Source organism: Manis pentadactyla, chromosome 10 (genome assembly GCF_030020395.1).
Source record: "Manis pentadactyla isolate mManPen7 chromosome 10, mManPen7.hap1, whole genome shotgun sequence".
NCBI lineage: Eukaryota > Metazoa > Chordata > Mammalia > Pholidota > Manidae > Manis > Manis pentadactyla.
In genome coordinates this window covers 34,454,207-34,473,867 of record NC_080028.1, presented here as the reverse complement: position 1 = coordinate 34,473,867, position 19,661 = coordinate 34,454,207, and the positions used below count along the sequence as shown (strand labels likewise).

The following is a 19,661-nucleotide window of genomic DNA, read 5'->3' as shown; positions in this document are numbered from 1 at the left end:
TAAATTACTTCAATCATTGTGGAAAGCAGTATTGAGGTTCCTCAAAAAGCTCAAAATAGAAATACCATTTGACCCAGGAATTCCACTCTAGGAATTTACCCTAAGAATATAGCAGCCCAGTTTGGAAAAGACAGATGCACCCCTATGTTTATTACAGCACTATTTACAATAGCAAAGAAATGGAAGCAACCTAAGTGTCCATCAGTAGATGAATGGATAAAGAAGATGTGGTACATATATACAATGGAATATTACTCAGCCATAAGAAGAAAACAAATCCTACCATTTGCAACAACATGGATGGATCTAGAGGGTATTATACTCAATGAAATAAGCCAGGCGGAGAAAGACAAGTACCAAATGATTTCACTCATATGTGGAGTATAAGAACAAAGAAAAAACTGAAGGAACTAAACAGTAGCAGAATCAGAGAACCCAAGAATGGACTAACAGTTACCAAAGGGAAAGAGACTGGGGAGGATTGGTGGCAAGGGAGGGATAAGGGGGTGGGATAAGGAAGGTTGCACTACGATTAGTATGTATAATGTGGTGGGAGGCACGGGGAAGGCAACACAGAGAAGATAAGTTGTGATTCTACAGCATGTTACTATGTTGATGGACAATGACTGTAATGGGGTTTGTGGGGGGGAAATTGGTAAAGGGGGGGGTCTAATAAACATAATGTTCCTCATGTAATTGTAGATTAATGATACCAAAAAAAAAAGTTGCAGCAAAGCACATTTAAAAAGGCCTATATAATCAATTGCTGTTCTTGCTGCACTTATGCAAATGATCAAGCCAAGTGTTAATTACTTTGTTAATCTGGTTACTTATAATAAAAATGAACGTGACTTAGAGGAAAGTATTGTTTCAGTAATGCTGCCTTATGTATACTAAATCCTAATACTAGTCATTGGGACATATACTAAATCCAGAATTCTAGTTTCTCCAAAATATCTGGCTATAATTCTCCAGAAGTTTGTTTTCTCCCATCATTTCAATTAGAATCTTACTATTCTTAATGCTTATATTTAGCCATGCATTCTTTAATCTCCTTGTCAAGTTTGTTCTTCCAGAATGGAGAACCCAACTCCAGATGTTGCTACTTAACCTAATAACACAATTTGCTCTATCTTGCCTAGAAGCCATAAAACTGCAATTAATAATAGAAATGGAATCGTAATAGAAGTGCCCATTTTCCGAAGCCCTCTCAACTAACCAGTGATGGAGACCTAGCTGCATCCCTAACTGTGCCCCTTCTCAGCATGAAGCAGCCAGAGCAGTTGTTGCCCCCTTTACCTAGCAGCAGCTGGGGCCTCCATCTGTAGAGGGGAAAATGAGACAGGGACCATGGGTGCAGTCAGAATAGGGTGAAAGCCTCTGAAAAAAAAGGCAATGCAAGATAATTACAGTCAGAACAATGTAACAATATGCAAAGAAGTCCCTATCAAAACTCTGTGTTAAGCATTATGCAAAGTCAGAGTCACATTCATTCTCTAGGGTAAAGATTTGCATACATCACTAGGAATACAGACATTCTTCAGTGAAATCAGTTAAAGCTCAAAAGACCAGGAGCAACTTGGCCTGGAATGTTTGAGTGTTCTGCAGATAAAGAAAAGTATCGCAGCATAAGTCGTCACTTTATTGTATCAATTACATCATGACAATGTAAAATTTACCTTAGCCTGCTAAAAGGTCCAGTTTATGTTAATTGTAACTAGGTGCTATTTTCCCTTCTCTAATCATAATCAAGTAATCTGCAACCTAGGCAAAAGACTACTTTGGTAAGCAATCTCAACTATAAACAACCCAAGCAAACAGACAACAACCTAGCCCACCTTGGTGGCAGGGCAGGCGGTCTTACAAGTTTGCAACCCATAGCCCTTTACCCCTGTTCTTGAAAATCCTCAACTGACTGTAAAACCCCAACACAACAAGCCAACCATGGACTCTCTTGTCCCCTCCTGGCAGGAGCCAAGAGCTCTGTCCTTTCACTTATCTCTAAATAAAAGCCTCTACCTTGCTCTCCTACCTTGAGGGTTTGCAAAGTTCACTCTTTGGCTCTGTGAACAAAAACCCTGGTATCAGTACTGTATCCAAAACAAGAACTTTTTCCTATTATATTATGAATCTGAAAAACTGTTAAGGAAAAAAATGAACATTTTACACAAGGAAAAATGAGCTTTAATCCTGGACTAACATTCATTTTCATCAAATTGCTTTGTGTGGATTCACTATGTCTCCATCTTTCTCCTTAAACTTATTTAATACACACTTTTCACAAAAGAACATGACACAGTGCCTGCCATTTTAATAGGTATATAGCATGATACCATGCTATTCAGCCTGATTCCTGCTCTAATTTTTTGTTACTATTATAAATTTATTATTTACAAATTAATGTGTTATTACAAATAAGCTTCATGTAAACAATATTCCTAACTCCTTTATAACAATGCAGAATCACTAAAATAAGTGTAACTCTTTTGAAATCTTCAATATTCCTCTGCATACATGAACTCAGTGATATGCTGAGATATTGTCATTTAACTTTTATAATCATCTTTCTCCAGTACAGCTCATCTGTACCCAGATCAGTGGTCTCTCAAATTTCAATTAAAATATTAATTTTCACTGAGCTTTATGACCTGCATTAAAATGGCAAATAAATTATATAAAAAGTAACTACAGAGAATACCTCAGTACAGTGCTGTTTCTGCAGGATCATTTTTATTGCATAGTTAATATTTTAAAACGACTAAAAACGACTCTCACAAGTTTGGCATTTTATTTCTTGGAATAAAACACAAGTTGCCAAACCCATGGAACACTACATCCTATCCAGACTTTTGTGTTGTTTGTTTAGTTGTAGATACCCCAGCAGTTAACCTAGCTGTAATTTAGTTCCTGCTTAAGCTTCATCTACAGCCGAAACTAATCTAAGAGAAAGAACAATATGTTTTCTGTTGAAGCTTGATTTGTAGCTGAAACTAATCTAACATAAAAGAATAATATGTGTTGCACCTTGGAATCTGTTGTGAGTCATGAGCAGTGTGCGACAAGAACTGCAAACAGTTCTCGTGATCCTTCTGAAGCTTAAGGAACAGGCTGTGAAACTCACCTAACCGGATGACTTGACTCAACATAATGATGTCGGGGTTCTTGTTTGCTGAGTCGAAGAATGAACTTAGCAAACACCCAAGATAGGGGAGCCAGGAAGAGGCTTTTATTGAGAGATACAGTGAGAGGACAGAGCTGCTGACTCATGCCAGGAGGGGACAAGAGAGCCCGTGATGGTGCGTTGTCTAGGGGTTTTATAGGCAACTGAGGATTTTTGGGAACGTGAAAAAAAAGGCTTAGGGTGTGGACTTGTACCACTTGTGTTACCCTCAAGGTGGGCTGGGTTGTTGTCTGTTTGCTAGGGCTGTTTACAGTAAGTCACAGGTTATGCTGTGATACCTTCACTTGTGAAACACTCAAACATTCCAGGCCAAGTTGCTCCTGGCCTTTTGACATTTAACTGATCTCACTGAAGTTGTCTATATTCCTAAGTCTGGTATCTTTTTTACCCTAGAGAATTAGTGTGATCTTGACTTTGTATAATGCGTAACACAGAGTTTCAGTAGGGACTTCTTTGCCCATTGTTACATTGCTCTGACTGTAAGTATCCTACCCAGCTTTTACTGGAGGCCCTCACCCTACTCTGACTACACCCACAGTCCCTGTCTCAATAAGAGGGACTTAAAAAACACATATTTAGATTGCAGTTGTTTGGCTCGATGAAAAAAATACATCCTATAATCATTAATAGATGCTTGTCTTTCTGCTTGCTGTAACACAATAAAGCACAGGGAGTGCCAACTTGGTCCTTAGTCTCCAGAGAAAGTCTAAGCCCTCTGCTTAAAATGACATTTTGACTCGGTTTCTCATTTTCGTGGTCCCTAACTGCAAAATTTTATAAGTTCATTACTGGAGGAAAATGGGAGGAGATTCCCCTGAGAATATGAGTATTGATGGGGGAGGCAAATCTGGCCATACCTAAGATGACAGTGGTAGCGATAAGGAAAATATTCAGCATGACCGTCGAGGTCAGCAAAACGCTATTTTCCTCCGGTTGGCAAAGTCAGCAGAGCACTCCCAGCTTCCTCCTCCCCTCCTCTGGGCTCCTCTTTTGCCTTGTGCACCCCGAAATGCCACATATCAAAATAATATAAACTGCTCCCCTTGCCTGGGCTCATGGCTCAGTCCTTGGGAGATTACTCCTCTGTGAGCCCGCCAGTGTACAATAAAACCTCAACCCTCTAAGGCCTCTGAGTGCCGCTTGGTTCTTCTGTCAGTGATCCACCCCAGGTTCTCCAGTTTTTTCCATAACAGTAGCACACTTGAATGGCAGGGCCCTGCATCCCATTCCCACGTAGGACCCAGAGCAGTGGCAGGTGTGTTGCATGGCATGTAGCTGCCGGGGAAATTGACCACTAATGACCCAGCCTTGGGAATCAGTGAAGCTCAGAAAAGGAGCGTCCTGCCTTTAAATGAGCCTCATCAGCTCGGGCAATAAGCAGTGGCTGAACATCTCAGTCACAGCCGGGACAGGCGGGAGTTCTGAAGTCTTCCTCAAGTTTTCTGAGCGTCATAATGTCTTGAGATGCTTGGAAGCTCCTGGGCAGGGTATCAGCTAAAGGAGTTAAAAAAAAGACTATCATTGCCCCATTACTGGGGAAGTGGGGCTTAGTGGCAAATTGTGCTTGGCTTAGAAAAGTAAAGCAAAGTGATGTTCCTTGCACCCATTTATGGAATCACATACTTACACCCAGGACACTGCGTCATCTAGACTTGCCTGCTCTAATTCGAATGTGATTGGAGAGTGGAAAATGAGACGGTGCCTCAGAGCCCTAGAAATTAAACTGTTTTCCTGAAAATGGCTCTTGGGTTCCATGATTCAGGCTTACCCTGGGGGTAAGCCGAAGTTTGTGCTTTTCCTTGACTTAGACCATTGGGACAGATCTCTCTATCTTTATGGCCTTATTTCACTATAATTCATGCCACCACTATTTTGTTATTGTTTTGTTCCTGCAATTTTGTTTTCTCTATTAATAATAAATAATTAAAATCCATTTGTGTTAGTACATGAGGGACATGAAAAACTGTATGAAAAAAACACAGCCTCAGAATGTGGTAAATCAAAACTGCATTAATGGGAGTCATCAGCATCGGTGTTGTCACAGTGCATAAATAGCCTCTTGCCCATGAAGCAGGGCCAGTTCCTTGCAGCCCTTAAGGACCCAGGGAGACCTCATTACTCAGCTTATGATGTCCCTGTGGGCTTGGCTCAGAGATGCCCAGAACCCAGGCTCATCACTGCCATGGGGCGTGGCTCCTCAGAGAACATGCAGGGAGGGGGAGCTTGTGGGAGGTATTGGGGCCAGAGGGGTGCATCTTCTGGCTGTTCGGGGAGCCCATATGCTAGAAGGTTAAGGTGAATAATTTCTCACTCAACTATGGGAGCTGCCCTTCATCTAGCTGTGTATCAAACAGGACCAGCACCCCAGACAGCTGCTCCCTGCAAGTCCAGTATGGGTCCTAGTGACTTTTTGTGGGAACATTTCCTGCCGCAGAAACAGGGCTTGACCCCAATCCAAAGGTGGCATTTTCTTCACCCTTCTGGAAATGATTTCAGTTTGCTTAATCCAGACCAGTGTATTTTCCCCCAAAGCTTAGGGATTACTTTCTGATCTTTTAGCTCTCCATATCCACATGATTCAAGCTCCTGTTTTTTGCAAAATAGATCAAGCAAGCAAGGTAATTTCTTTCCCAGTTCTCTGGATACCATCCAAACTCCAGAAATCATTTCACTTCCACATTTAATTTACCTCATAGTCTTGCTGTTGTATTTGGAGCCAGGTGACTGGGTCACACTCAGAGGAAATAGTACTATTTAACATGCACCAGAGGAATTATTTCTACTATACTGCCAATACTATGTTACCTGAATCTGGAATTCCTGTGCTGTGTCATAGAGCCACAAGTCACTGTGTTTGAAACCCATCACTCGATCACCAAGCCTAAGTCACAGCACTAGCCTAATGGGATCTTCTGTGGACTTAATGGCCAGCTACAGAGATTTTACCAGCCTGGTATTTGCCATGCTCTTACCCTCCTCTCTGCCTTCATGCCCCCTGTTTCCCCAATCTGCTGGGCAGACACAAAGAGAAGTGCAGAGGTATCTGGTGAAACATGACCAAGAGAATGTTGGAGCAGGCAGGGCGAGACCTCTGCTCTTAATCACAAAGACAGAGGTTTAGGCTTCACCCCAAAGGCAAAGGGAAGCTATCCATGAGTATTAAACTGGAGAGTAACAAGATCAAAGTATTTTTTTTAAATCCCTCTAGCGCTGGACTTGGCGTCTGCAGCTAGAGGACTGATAGGCAGGCCAGATGGCAATGATGGTGGCTATGCAGGAAGTGAGGGCGTTCGAGACACACTTAGGTATGCATGACCAAGGCTGGTTTCTACCCAGACTCTTTGAGGCTAAAGGAAAAAGGAGAGGTAAATAATACCAGCTTCCGTTTATCGAATGCTTATAAAGTATTAGTCACTTAATAACTATTACCTATAATTATTCCAGAAGTCTGATTGGTAGGTCTTATTTTCATTTTACAAGTGAAAACAATATGTGTTCCAGAGAAGTGAAGTCACATGCTTGGAGAAATACAGCAATTAGGGATTTGGACTCAGTTCCATGGTCTTTTCAGTCTACCACACTACCTTGTAACAATTGAAAAGGAAAGAGAAGAAATTCTATTGAAAACCAATTCTCACCCCTTAAAGCTATAACTTCTTTGCCTACCTCTTACCTGACTTCAGAGCCTGTTAGTTGTGTAAATCCATTTTATATACTTATGTTTAAAGTATGAGTTTTCTCTAAGAGGTTGGCCGGACACCTCTTAGTTGCTACTGAACAATTAGAGGCTATTTTACAAATCAATGTGCTTGGTGTATGAGCAACTAGTAAAATAATTTTGGATGGCTTTTGATTTTTTTGTGAATACTCTGAATACTCAATTATTTCTACTATCTTCAAGCTTCAGGGCCAGTGCAGTTAGACCTTTGGCTGGATCACACTTCCTCTTCTCACAGTATAAAAAATTATATTCCTTCCCATATCAGTCAAGGACAAAACTTGTTTCCTGATTTACACAATAATTGGGCATTCAACATTGAGAAACTATAACGGAATAGCTAACTGATTTTTCAAATGAGATAAAATGTAGTCTTGTCTGCAAAGAGATGGAAATGTTCCCATTTTGACTTCCTCTTTCAGAAGAGTATTCTGATTTCATTTCTTTGTTAAGTATGATCTTTGGGTTTAAGGTACCGTATGCCCTGTTGTGCAAATGCAACTGCATATTCACTAAATTTCTTTTGATTGAACTAGAAATCAGTGAATTCAGTCTGTAAATGAGCTCTGGTAACATCACAAAATGTTGGGGGAGAAGAAATTGTTGCAAATAGGGAAATGAGATCACATATGTGTATTTCTGTCCCCTTCTGGATGAATGAACATCTTATTGCCACCCTTAACAAGCAAAGAAGGTAATATGCTAAGTACCTTATTAACGATAATGTGCATGTACACATTTATTTGGATATAATGTTATTCTCTTTTTGGGCATCACTCTAAGTGGTTTGGGATGCAGCTCCTCCATCTTCTCACCCCCCACCCCCACTCAGGTCAGTATAATCCTGCTGCCAGGCGGCCAGTTGCTGGCATGGGAACAGGTACTTCCAGCTCAGTCAAACAAAAGCTGAACTCACAAACACAGTGCATTTACACCCGGGTCTCTCAACGACCGCACCAAAATGACAGGGGCTGATGTCAGTGTTTCACATGTTTGTTTTGGAAAATAGTTTCCTTGACTGCTGATTTAAAATGATTTTCAATTAAAGAGTAACTTAGTAAATTAGGGAAGTTATAAAATATAGAATGGTAAACTCTAATCTGCTTTAAGAAAATTAATAGATATTTTAACATCTAGGGACTTAAAATATTATCAAGTTTCATCATAAGTACACTATCTTCTAAAATACAAAAGTTTACTCACACACAAACTACTATTTGTGAAAAATAATAGGAATAAAATAAACCTAAATACAGAAGAACTGTATTTAAAATATCTTTCTTATGTAAGAAATTCAATTACACTGCAAGTTAAACATCTCTGTGTACTGCAGTGTGTGAAAAATGGTTTAGACATGAATTTCATGATGGCACCATGACATGGCTTTCTAAGTAGTCTCCTTACCTCCAGTTTCTCTCTCCTCCAACATATTCTGCAACCAGAGCATGCCAGTCTGGAACTCAGAGGACTTGGTGTTTATACCACACATTTGTCAGTCACATGTCATCCATAACATCATTGTCCTTTATTGTAGTTTACTATCACATTGTCCTTATATTCATCATCATGAGCTCTGAGGGCTTACACTGTAAGTCTTCTCCTCTGCCTTCTCAGTGTACAATGTAGATACTCAACAAAAGTGGTAAATCCACTGTGCAAAATATGCTTTCCACCTACTATTAAGGTGTTTCTCCTCTCTTGACCACATGTGCTGAAACAGGTTTCTGACATTACCACTGATTCAACAAAGCAAAACAAACATGCAACTTAAAACCAACCACAAACTATGGAAAGGATGTTCGTCTGAAACACTAGAATATGGCTACAAAAGGTAGCGCAGAATTTTGAAAAGTAAGAGAATAACTTTTTTATAGAGTTAATTCAAGCCCCTGGAATAAATCAGAAATAAGAACATATGTTTATTCCTCACGGGAAAGCAGGTTTAAAAAAATTGAAGGCATGACTCAGCACTGTATTTAAAGTTAGCAAGTGAAAAAAGTTTTCTATTTCAATTGCCAAGAAATTATTTATGAGTAATGGTATTATGGAAGAAGGTTCTGTGTAGTTATAAAGCTGAGTTCTTTGTCCATTCATTAATTAAGTACATAATAAATGTTGATTGAATATCTTCTATGGAATAGGCACTGTATCAATGCTGAGAATACCAAGGTGGAAAAGCATGATTGTTTCCTCTATAGGACATACAGACCAGTAATTACAATTCAATATAATATTTGCTTTAGTGTTGGTCTTCACAAAGGGCTGATGAAACATGCAGGGGATTTGACATCTGTGAGGAAGACACAGTGAAACCTTCACAGCATTTCAGCTAATGAGAATTGGAGGAAGAATAAGATGTTTGGTGGACAACTGAGGTACGAGATGTGGTAGAAACTTCTAGTGCTCACCCATGTCTGGTTCTTTCTTCTAGGCACAGGTAGAATTATACTTCCCTATTCCCTTATAGTCAGGCAGAGCTATGTAACTAATTCTGGCCAATGAGATATGGGTAGATATGACAGGTGTCACTTCAAAGCTTAAGCATTTAATTACTAGTGCAAAACACTCTAGCATTCTTTGTCTGCCTTAGCAACTGGTGAAGTGGTATGTGTCAGAAGGTGTAGCTACATAATGGTGGAGCATCTGTCAGCCAGGGTGCCTGAGTAACTACATGGACCAGAACCACTTGCTGAGCTATGGTAGACATTGTGGTATGGACAAGAAATAAATTGTGTGTTAAGCCATTCTAATTTGGATATTGTTTTGTTATATAAGCATTTGATAGAGGCAAACATATTTAAAAATAAAAGGAAGGGAGAATAGATAAATTTCCCATGTGGAAGAATTTCAAGTTATTTATGTAGATACTCTACCCTCAAGGTAGTGGAATATAACTCCTAATTTCCTAAGTGTCAGTTTTGCATAGTGACTCTCTTCCTAAGAATACAGTAGGAAATACTGTAGGAAATGGAAAGGGGGAATATCATACTTTTGCACTGGAGAAGCCTGACAAGTGCTACTTCATCCAGGGGACTAGGGCTAATATCAAGTGATAAATTATATTGATAGTGTGTATCCTGGATATGATGTGACGAAAACGGTACGTTACCTCTGCAGCCTTCCGCCCCCAAACATTTAACTCTAGCTAATCATAAGAGACACATCAGACACATTCCAATCAAGGATCATTCTACAACGTACCTACTAAGTACTCAAAATTGTCAAGGTCATCAAAAACAAGGAAAGCCTGAGAAACTCTTTCATCCAAGAGGAGCCAAAAGAGACACAACAACTAAAGGCAGTATAGGACCCTGCATAGCGTCCTGGAGCAGGAAAACAGCATAGGGTAAAAACTAAGGATATCTGAATGAAGTATGAACTTTAGTTAGCAATAACAAATCAATATTGGCTCATTAATTGTAACAAATATATCACACTGATGTAAGAACTTAATAGTAGGGGAACATGAAGTATATAGAAACTGTACCATTGTTGCAATTTTTACATAAATCCCAAACTATTCTAAAATTAAAAGATTTTTTTTTTTTTATGAAAAGGAGGAATAAGAGATAACAGTAAGTTCTGGAAATTCCTTTGGAAGTAGGGAGTGAAAATGAGGAGTTTGGTAAGGTAGGCAAAAGATATTTCGTTCTATTCAGAGATTCCATTTTTAAACTATGTTGACTGGCTGAGGGAATCCCTAGAATATGGCTGGGCTTCATTGGTGTTGCAAAATCTCCACAATTATACAAAATTACATGTGAATTGTATATGTATGTTTTTGTCAAATTAAACCAAAAATTTTGTTTATTATCCACTTATTCTTAAATTGAAAAGTACCTAAAATCCGTTAATAATCATTGCTGAAAGCAATGTAAAAACTGAAATATTCTGAGCAGGAGAATTTTTTTTTTCTGTAAAAACGATTACTGTTTGGTAGTTATAGACTAAAGTGATAGTGTGTGTGCGTTTGGAGAAGAAAGGCAGGAATTAAAGGCAAGGTAATAGTAAAGATGGTGATCTTCAAACGTCCACTTTGCAGAGAGAAGAAATGATCCTACAACTTACATACCATACTACTACTTTCTGAGTGAGAAGTAATCAGTCCTAAGGAAAAAGTACTGAGGATGAGACATTGTCTTTTTTTTTTTTTTTTTTTTTTTAGATAATTATTTTTTATTGAAGGGTAGTTGACACACAGTATTACATTACATTAGTTTCAGGTGTACAACACAGTGATTCAACATTTATATACATGATAATTCTAAGTACCAGCTATCACCATACCAAATTGTTACAATATTTTGACTATATTCCTTATGCTATACATTACATCCCGGTTGCTTGTTTATTTTACAATTGGAAGTGTGTACTTTTTCTTGGTTGTTGTTGTTAGGGCATCTCTCATATTTATTGATCAAATGGTTGTTAACAACAATAAAATTCTGTATAGGGGAGTCAATGCTCAATGCACAATCATTAATCCACCCCCAGCCTAATTTTCGTCAGTCTCCAATCTTCTGAAGCATAACGAACAAGTTCTTACATGGAGAACAAATTCTTACATAGTGAATAAGTTACATGGTGAACAGTACAAGGGCAGTCATCACAGAAACTTTTGGTTTTGCTCATGCATTATGAACTATAAACAGTCAGTTCAAATATGAATACACATTTGATTTTTATACTTGATTTATATGTGGATACCACATTTCTCTCTTTATTATTTTTAATAAGATGCTGAAGTGGTAGGTAGATACAACATAAAGGTAGAAAACATAGTTTAGTGTTGTAAGAGAGCAAATGTAGATGATCAGGTGTGTGCCTGTAGGCTATGTGTTAATCCAAGCTAGACAAGGGCAATAAAACATCCACATATGCAGAAGATTTCTCTCAGAACAGGGGGGGTGAGGTTCTAAGCCTCACCTCTGTTGATCCCCAATTTCTCACCTGATGACCCCCCTGCGACTGTGCCTGTCTTAGGTTGTTCCTCCCTTGAGGAATCTTACCCGTCTCTGGCTAACCAGTCATCTTCCGGGGCCATACAGGGAAATGTTAAGTTGGTAAGTGAGAGAGAAGCCTTATTGTTTGAAATGGTTAGCTTTTTATTTCTTTGCATATTTATGCCCTGTGGCTTCTATGCCCAGCATTTGTCTTGAGGTATCTTTACCACTTGGAGGAGTTATGATACTCGGTAAATTTGATATGAGGCACGAATTCTATTTAAGAATTCGTTGTAATTAGGAAGGAAGAAGAAAAGCTATAGAAGTAGCAGGCGGGAGAAAACATGGGAAGATTGATTATTTCTTTGACATATCTTCTTGTAGAGTAACTTCAGCATGTATATATTTTAAGCTACTACTTAAATTGCGCACACACATTAACATAATAGGAGTATAGTTACATAACCAAAGCATACCTGTAATTACCAGCCATCTCCAGTGAAACCAAGAAAACCAGTTAGGCACCCTAGGCATTTGTGAAAACTTATCAATGATATGATGGTTATTATCTAACTGAATTTGAATAGTTTGAGAAAAATCAGACAAATTAAAACAACCCATTCCTGGGCACTGTTCACATCCCATATGTTCTTTTAACAGTAAATAGAGACATTGTCTTTTTAAAACCAAAGTTTGGTGGGATTATATGTATATCTACTTCAGCGTTAGGGCTGTGAATGATCACTATTTGAATCAAAATGCACATACGCCTTCAAGTATTAGCTATAAACCTGAAGTTCAGTAGGATAAATTTACGTTTATGGGGAATTAGGATTAAAAATCAAAAAGGCAGGAACTGAAAACCATGACACTAATAACAAGGGATCCTCTCTGAAAATTAGGTAATTCCACCTATTTATGTACCATAACATTGTAATCAGGTGGGCTTTGTAGAATACAGTTTAGAGTAATCAGTAAATCCTATTACTGTGCTAATTTTAGTTTACCAATACAAAGTTTCAGTAATACTTAGTAACTCACTTAGGTAGTTATTAATAATTAATCCTTTGGTGTATATACAAATACATGGAATTGTGCACCATTAGTCCATGAAAATGAAATCTCTCATTTTTGATTAATTCATGGTCTCTTAGCAGGACTGTGGACTGCAAATCATTCTTTGAGGGGTTGCTGTTACAACAGATGAGAAACAGTGAAAGGCCAAGATAAAATAAGGCAGGAGGTATAGCGAGGAGGGGTCAGGTAAGAGATATGAGGGATCAGAATCAACAGAATTTTTTGATTTCTTGGGTGGGGAAATATAAGGTAGAAGGAAAAAAAAACTAGCTTGATTTTTGAGTTTCTGGTGGGTCAGTGATGGGGATGCAGGATGGTGGATAAACTTGGAGGATGAGAGGGTGCATGGGAGATGATGAGTCCAGTTCTGAGTGTGCTGTGTTTGAGATCTCAAGTGGATATGCTTGGTAGGTGGCTGGATCCTGGGATTCTTCAGCTCAGAAAAAAGGGCCTGGGCTGGAACTGTAAGTTCCTAACTTAGAAAAGTGAAACATTCATACCACAGTTTGATTCCCCTAACATTTACAACAATAAATAGGAACTCCAATTTTCAAAAATAATTCTATTATATCTCCTGATAAATATAGACAACCAGGATTAGGGGAGGGAGAAGTCAGAGCCAATTAAAATTCCTGAGATACAGTGTTGGAGAGGAAAACTTTTTCTCTGCCCTCTACCTGGTCTAAGAATCAAATTGACATGAGGTGGCTTAACGGGAGAAAATCAGATCTCCGTACCTATGGGGAATCCACGCAGACATGAGATTCCAAAATCAGCCAGGAATAATGAATGATATGTATCTGTCATCTTGAACTAAGGAAAGGGAGCAGGGCTCTGGGACTTCAAAGGGAAAGGGAAGCAATTCACAGCAATTCACAGGAGTAAATGTTTGGCAAATAAATGTTTGTGGGGTCACAACTGCATACAGGAAGGAATTTTAACAGATAGACTTTGCTAAATTCCTCCTTGTCTACCACTCATAGTTCATATTACAATGTAGGTATCTATGGAGAGAGTGCTATTCATGGAGCAGGCCCTCTGTGTAAACTCTTTTTAGACTGTTAAGAGGAAGGACACAATTTCTTTCTGAGTCTTTTGGGACTTGATTGTTTTCAGGTCTGACATAATCTGCCTGCCAAAATGGTGCATCTTGGGGCAGCCTGCCTTTGACCCCTATAACTGCAGGAACAACTACATATTTATAATCAGAAATCCTTGGTGAGTGAAGCCTCCACTGCCTTGTTTCTTGGAATTATATTCTACACATCCTTTTTTCTCCTTAGCAACTTCTCCCTTTGTAAATCATGACATCTGAGTGGCCATTTATGCTGCTGCTGTTTGAATTTTCATTGCTGTATAACTTACATTTAGTAAAGTTTGCAAATTTTAAGTGTACAGCTGAAGGAATTCTTACATGTTTCTATGTAATCAACAAGGGGACCAACGTAGAGAATATATCCAGCAACCCAGAAGGTTCACTTAGCCTCCTTCCAATCGACAGTTCTCCAAAGGTAGCTACTATTTGGATCTGATTTACCATTAGTTTTTCCTATTCTGAGCCTCATAAAAATGGAACCAGAGAGCATGTTTTCTTCATGTGTGGCTCATCTCATTCCACCTGACGTCTTTGAGATTCATCATGTGTTACCACTCTGTAACAGTAATTCATTTTTTTTCTGTGTTGTATTCTTTTGTATAAATATACCACAACTTATCCATTCTAATACTGATGGATTGTTTTTCATTTGTTTGTAAACATGAAGTTACTATGAACAGTCTTGCACATGTGTTTGGTAGACATATGCATTTGCTTCTCTTGAGTATCATCCCAGAAGTGGAATTGTTCAGTCATGAGATAGGTTTGTTTACCTTTCATAAATCCTGTCAGTTTTCCAAAATACTCATGCATATTTAGGCTACCCCAAACAATGACGAAAGTTCTCATTTCTCCACACTCTAGGTATTACCAAAACTTTTCATGGTAGCCTATCTGGTGAGTAGGAAGTGGTATCTTAGTGTTTCATTAAAACAGTTTTTTTGAGGTATAATATGCATGAAATAAGCTTCACCTATTTACAGTGTACAAGTTGACAAGTTGACAAGTTTTGACATACATATACATCCTTGAAACAATGGAACATACCTGAAAGTGAGCCAGCATAGGAAACATGAAGAGGGACTACATTTTAAGTTAAACCTCCATCTTGAGGCTCAAAGGTTAAAAGGTAAAATTCCTAAAATGTCTTTTAAGAAGAATTTATAGTAAGCTGTAAGCCAACCATATGGTCAACAATCAACTGACCATATCATGAGCCAAGGATAAGTGCTGGTGGGAATGTAAAATGGTATAACCACTTTGGAAAACAGTTTGGCAGCTCTGGAAAAAGTTAAACATATACTTATTATTCAATTCAGGCATTCTAATGTACCAAGGATCAATGACCAGTCCCTGTTTTAGCCAGGAGAATCATTGCCTTGGGGGATAAAGAGAAATTACAAAAATCATTTGTGTCATCTTATCTTTTAAAAACACAAAAAAAGGTCCACTCCAAAATTACTAGATCTAATATCTGAATTCAGCAAAGTTGCAGGATACAAAATTAATACACCAAAATCTGTTGCATTCCTATGCAGTAATGGTGAACTAGCAGAAAGAGAAATCAGGAGAACAATTCCATTCACAATTGCATCAAAAAGAATAAAATACCTAGAATAAACGTAACTAAGGAAGTGAAAGACCTATACCCTGAAAACGACAAGACACCCTTCTGAGAAATTAAAGAGGACACTAATAAGTGGAAATTCATCCCGTGCTCCTGGCTAGGAAGAATTAATACTGTCAAAATGGCCATCCTGCCTAAACCAATCTACAGATTCAATGCAATCCCTATCAAAATACCAACAGCATTCTTCAATGAACTAGAGCAAATGGTTCTAAAAATCATATGGAACCACAAAAGATCCCGAATAGCCAAATCAATCCTGAGAAGGAAGAATAAAGCAGGGGGACTTATGCTCCCTGACTTCAAGCTCTACTACAAAGCCACAGTAATCAAGACAATTTGGTACTGGCACAAGAACAGACCCATAGACCCACAGGAACATAATAGAGAGCCCAGATATAAACCCAAGCATATATGGTCAATTAATATATGATAAAGGAGACATGGACATACAATAGGAAAATGACAGCCTCTTCAACTGCTGGTGTTGGCAAATCTGGGTAGCTACATGTAAGAGAATGAAACTGGATTATTGTCTAACCCCATACACAAAAGTAAACTCAAAATGGATCACAGAACTGAATGTAAATCATGAAAACATAAAACTTAGAAAAATTATAGGCAAAAATCTCTTGGACATAAACATGAGCAACTTCTTCATGAACATATCTCCCCGGGCAATGGAAACAAAAGCAAAAATGAAGAAGTGGAACTATATCAAACTAAAAAGTTTCTGTGCAGGAAAGGACACTATCAGTAGAACAAAGAGACATCATACAGTATGGGAGAATATTAATAAATGACATATCCAATAAGGGGTTGACATCCAAATTCTATAAAGAGCTCATGCATCTCAACAAACAAAAAGCAAATAAGCCTATTAAAAAATGGGCAGAGCAGCTGAACAGACACTTCTCCAAAGGAGAAATTCAGATGGCCAACAGGCACATGAAAAGATGCTCCATATCGCTAATCATCAGGGAAATGCAAATTAAAACCACAATGAGATATCACCTCACACTAGTAAGGATGGCCAGCATCGAAAAGACTAAGAACAACAAATGCTGGCAGAGGATGTGGAGAAAGGGGAACCCTTCTACACTGCTGGTGGGAATGTAAGCTAGTTCAACCATTGTGGAAAGCAATATGGAAGTTTCTCAAAAAACTAAAAATCTAGAAATACCATTTGATCCAGGAAGCCCACTCCTTGGAATTTACCCATAGAATACAACTTCTCAGATTCAAAAGACATATGCACCCCTATGTTTACTGGAGCACTTTTTACAATAGCCAAGATATGGAAGCAACCTAAGTGTCCATCAGTAGATGAATGGCTAAAGAAGACGTGGTACATATACAAAATGGAATATTATTCCGCCATTAGAAAGAAACAAATCCTACCATTTGCAACAACATGGATGGAGCTGGAGGACATTATGCTCAGTGAAATAAGCTAAGCAGAGAAAGACAAATGCCAAATGATTTCCCTCCTTTGTGGTATATAACAACGAAGCAAAACTGAAGGAACAAAATAGCAGCAGACTCAGAAACTCCAAGAAGGGACTAGCAGTTACCAAAGGGGTGTGGGAGGGTAGGTGGGGAGGGAGGGAGAAGGGGATTGAGGAGTATTATGTTTAGTACACATGGTGTGGAGGGTCATGGGGAAAACAGTGAAGCACAGAAGAGGCAAATAGTGAATCTGTGGCATCTTGCTGCACTGATGGACAGTGACTGCATTGGGGTATGGGGGGACTTGACAATATGGGTAAATGTAGTAACCACATTGCTTATTCATGTGAAACCTTCATAAGAGTGTATATCAATAACACCTTAATCAAAAATAAAAAAAATAAAAAAATAAAAATGCAACCTCATGAGAAAAATAACTAAATAAATAAAGAGAGCAGAAGAAAACTTTGAGAGGTGATGTTTATGGCATAGAGAGTGGTGATGATTTCAAGGATGTTTACGGATCGCCAAACTCATCAAGTTTATACAGTAAATATGTACAGCTTTGTATGTGTCAACTATATTTCACTAAATTGCTTTTGAAAAAAGTAAAAATATAAAATTGCAGCCTCATCCGTGCTCACCCCCAGCACTCCCAAATTCCTTGCCTTGCTCTCATTTAAACTTAACACTCCCAACTCAATACTTCAGTCAACTTACTTATTATTACTATGTTTAATGTTTATTTTCTGACTTTCTCTTCTAGAATGCGAGCACCATAGTGCAGAGACCTTTATTTACTCACTGATATACTTTCAAGTGCTGAGAACAGTACCTGGCACTCACCAGGTGCTTAATAAAGATTTTTGAAGAAATGTTTACAGATGCCTGCATATGTACATAGTACATAGTTTCAATTTATCATTACTATTAGGTTGGTAAGGTTAACCAGGAGGCCAACTCTTCTAGGTGAGAAAAGCAAGGAATTCTTCATTTGCAAGTTTGACATAATGCCCTATATAGATTACATCTAAATGGAGCTTTTCAACAAAGGGACTTTGCCCAAAGCCCTATCATTGCACAGCGTCAACACTGTCTTTGGCAGTAAGGATGCTCCGCTATCTGGGTGTGGCCCCACCCATGTGGTCTTGACCTAATGTCCCGCTTAGTTTTCAGATGTGCCTGAGCAGCTCTGAGGAATGGCTTGTCGGTTCAGGTCTCACCACGGAGAAACGTTTCTCATTAGCAAGTCTATGGAGATCTTTCCTGGGCTGTTTATCCTCCTGCGACTCAAAAAAGCATTCTCCCTCATAATCTCTCTCTATTTTTTAATTGAAATATAGTTGATATGCAATCCTTATAGTCTCTTTTGTCAATCCTTTTCCTTACCAATTGCTAAAAACAAAGTGATAATTTCTCAATTTATGATTACAATGGTGGTTTTGGCTGAGTATTTCAATCCCTTTTCAACTACTCTGTGGTACATAAAATAGTTTTTGACTTACTTATATTAAAAATAGAAATATGTTACTGTGTATGTTACAGGACAGTAGATTTGGACTCAATATAAGAAGTTTTAACAAATAGACAATCAGGATATAGAATGGGCTGACTCTTAATATATAAATTATCCTATTCATTGGAGATGATTTAACTGAAATGCCCAGAAAAGGCAAATCTATAGAGACAGAGTGAAAATTAGTGGTTGCTTGGACCTAAAGATGAGAATGGGGAGTGACTGTAAACTGGCTGCTTTCTTTTAGGAGTGATGAAAATATTCTAATATTAAAATAATACAACTCTGTTAGTTTACGGAAAGTCATTCAATTGTACACTAAAATGGGTGACGTCTATGGGGTGTGTATCAGTTCGCTAGGGATGCTGTACCAAAGTGCCAAGCTCTGGAGGCTGGATGTCTGAGGCCAAGGCGGCAGCTGGGTGGGCTCCCTCTGAGGGCTGGGAGGGAAAGGTCTGTTCCAGTCCCCTCACTGGCCTCTAGGTGGTCACCTTCCTCCTTCATCTCTACGGCGTCCTACCCCTGTACAAGTCTGTGTCCAGATGTCCTCTTTGCATGGGGACACCAGACATACTGGATTAGGGTTCACCCTAATTACCTCATTTTAAATTAATTCCACCTTTAAAGACCTTATTTCTGAATACACTTCCATTCTGAGGTATTGGGGGTTAGGACGTCAACATATGCGCTTTGTAGTTCAGCCCATAACCATACAGGCAGACCTCGGGGATGTGGATTTGGTTCCAGGCCACCCACCACAATGAAGTGAGTCAAATGAATTCTTTCATTTCTCTGTTCATAGAAAAGTTACGTCTACACTACCCTGTAGTCTATTATGTGTGCTATTAAGTACACTCTTAGACATGGTATCATGTCTAAAAGAAGTTAAATCTTTTATTTAATTATTAATGTTAATTAAGTGATTTAAAAATACTTTATTGCTAAAAAAATGCTCACCATTATCTGAGCTTTCAGGGAGTCATCCTCTTTTTCCTGGCTGATTGATGATGGCTGACTGATCAGGGTGGTGCCTGCTGAAGGCTAAGACAGCTGG

General features: G+C 38.6%; 2 long non-coding RNA genes across 3 annotated transcripts in view; one reads left to right on the top strand and one right to left on the bottom strand.

Annotated features, from left to right (window-relative positions):
* Nucleotides 1–901: 901 nt before the first annotated feature.
* The window catches only part of LOC130679008 (uncharacterized), a 39,346-nt gene continuing 20,586 nt past the window's right edge, over nt 902–19,661 (bottom strand). Inside the window, exon 3 of one of the 2 annotated variants that reach the window (XR_008992005.1) lies at nt 902–1,380. This is a non-coding gene — a long non-coding RNA (uncharacterized LOC130679008). Of the gene's footprint in view, nt 1,381–14,063; nt 14,572–19,661 lie in introns of those variants that run through there. The other variant, XR_008992006.1, reaches the window with a different exon arrangement.
* Nucleotides 6,455–18,438, top strand: LOC130679006 (uncharacterized). Its single transcript, XR_008992002.1, has 4 exons — nt 6,455–6,546; nt 9,143–9,274; nt 14,036–14,137; nt 18,261–18,438. It is a non-coding gene; the product is annotated as an uncharacterized LOC130679006 (long non-coding RNA).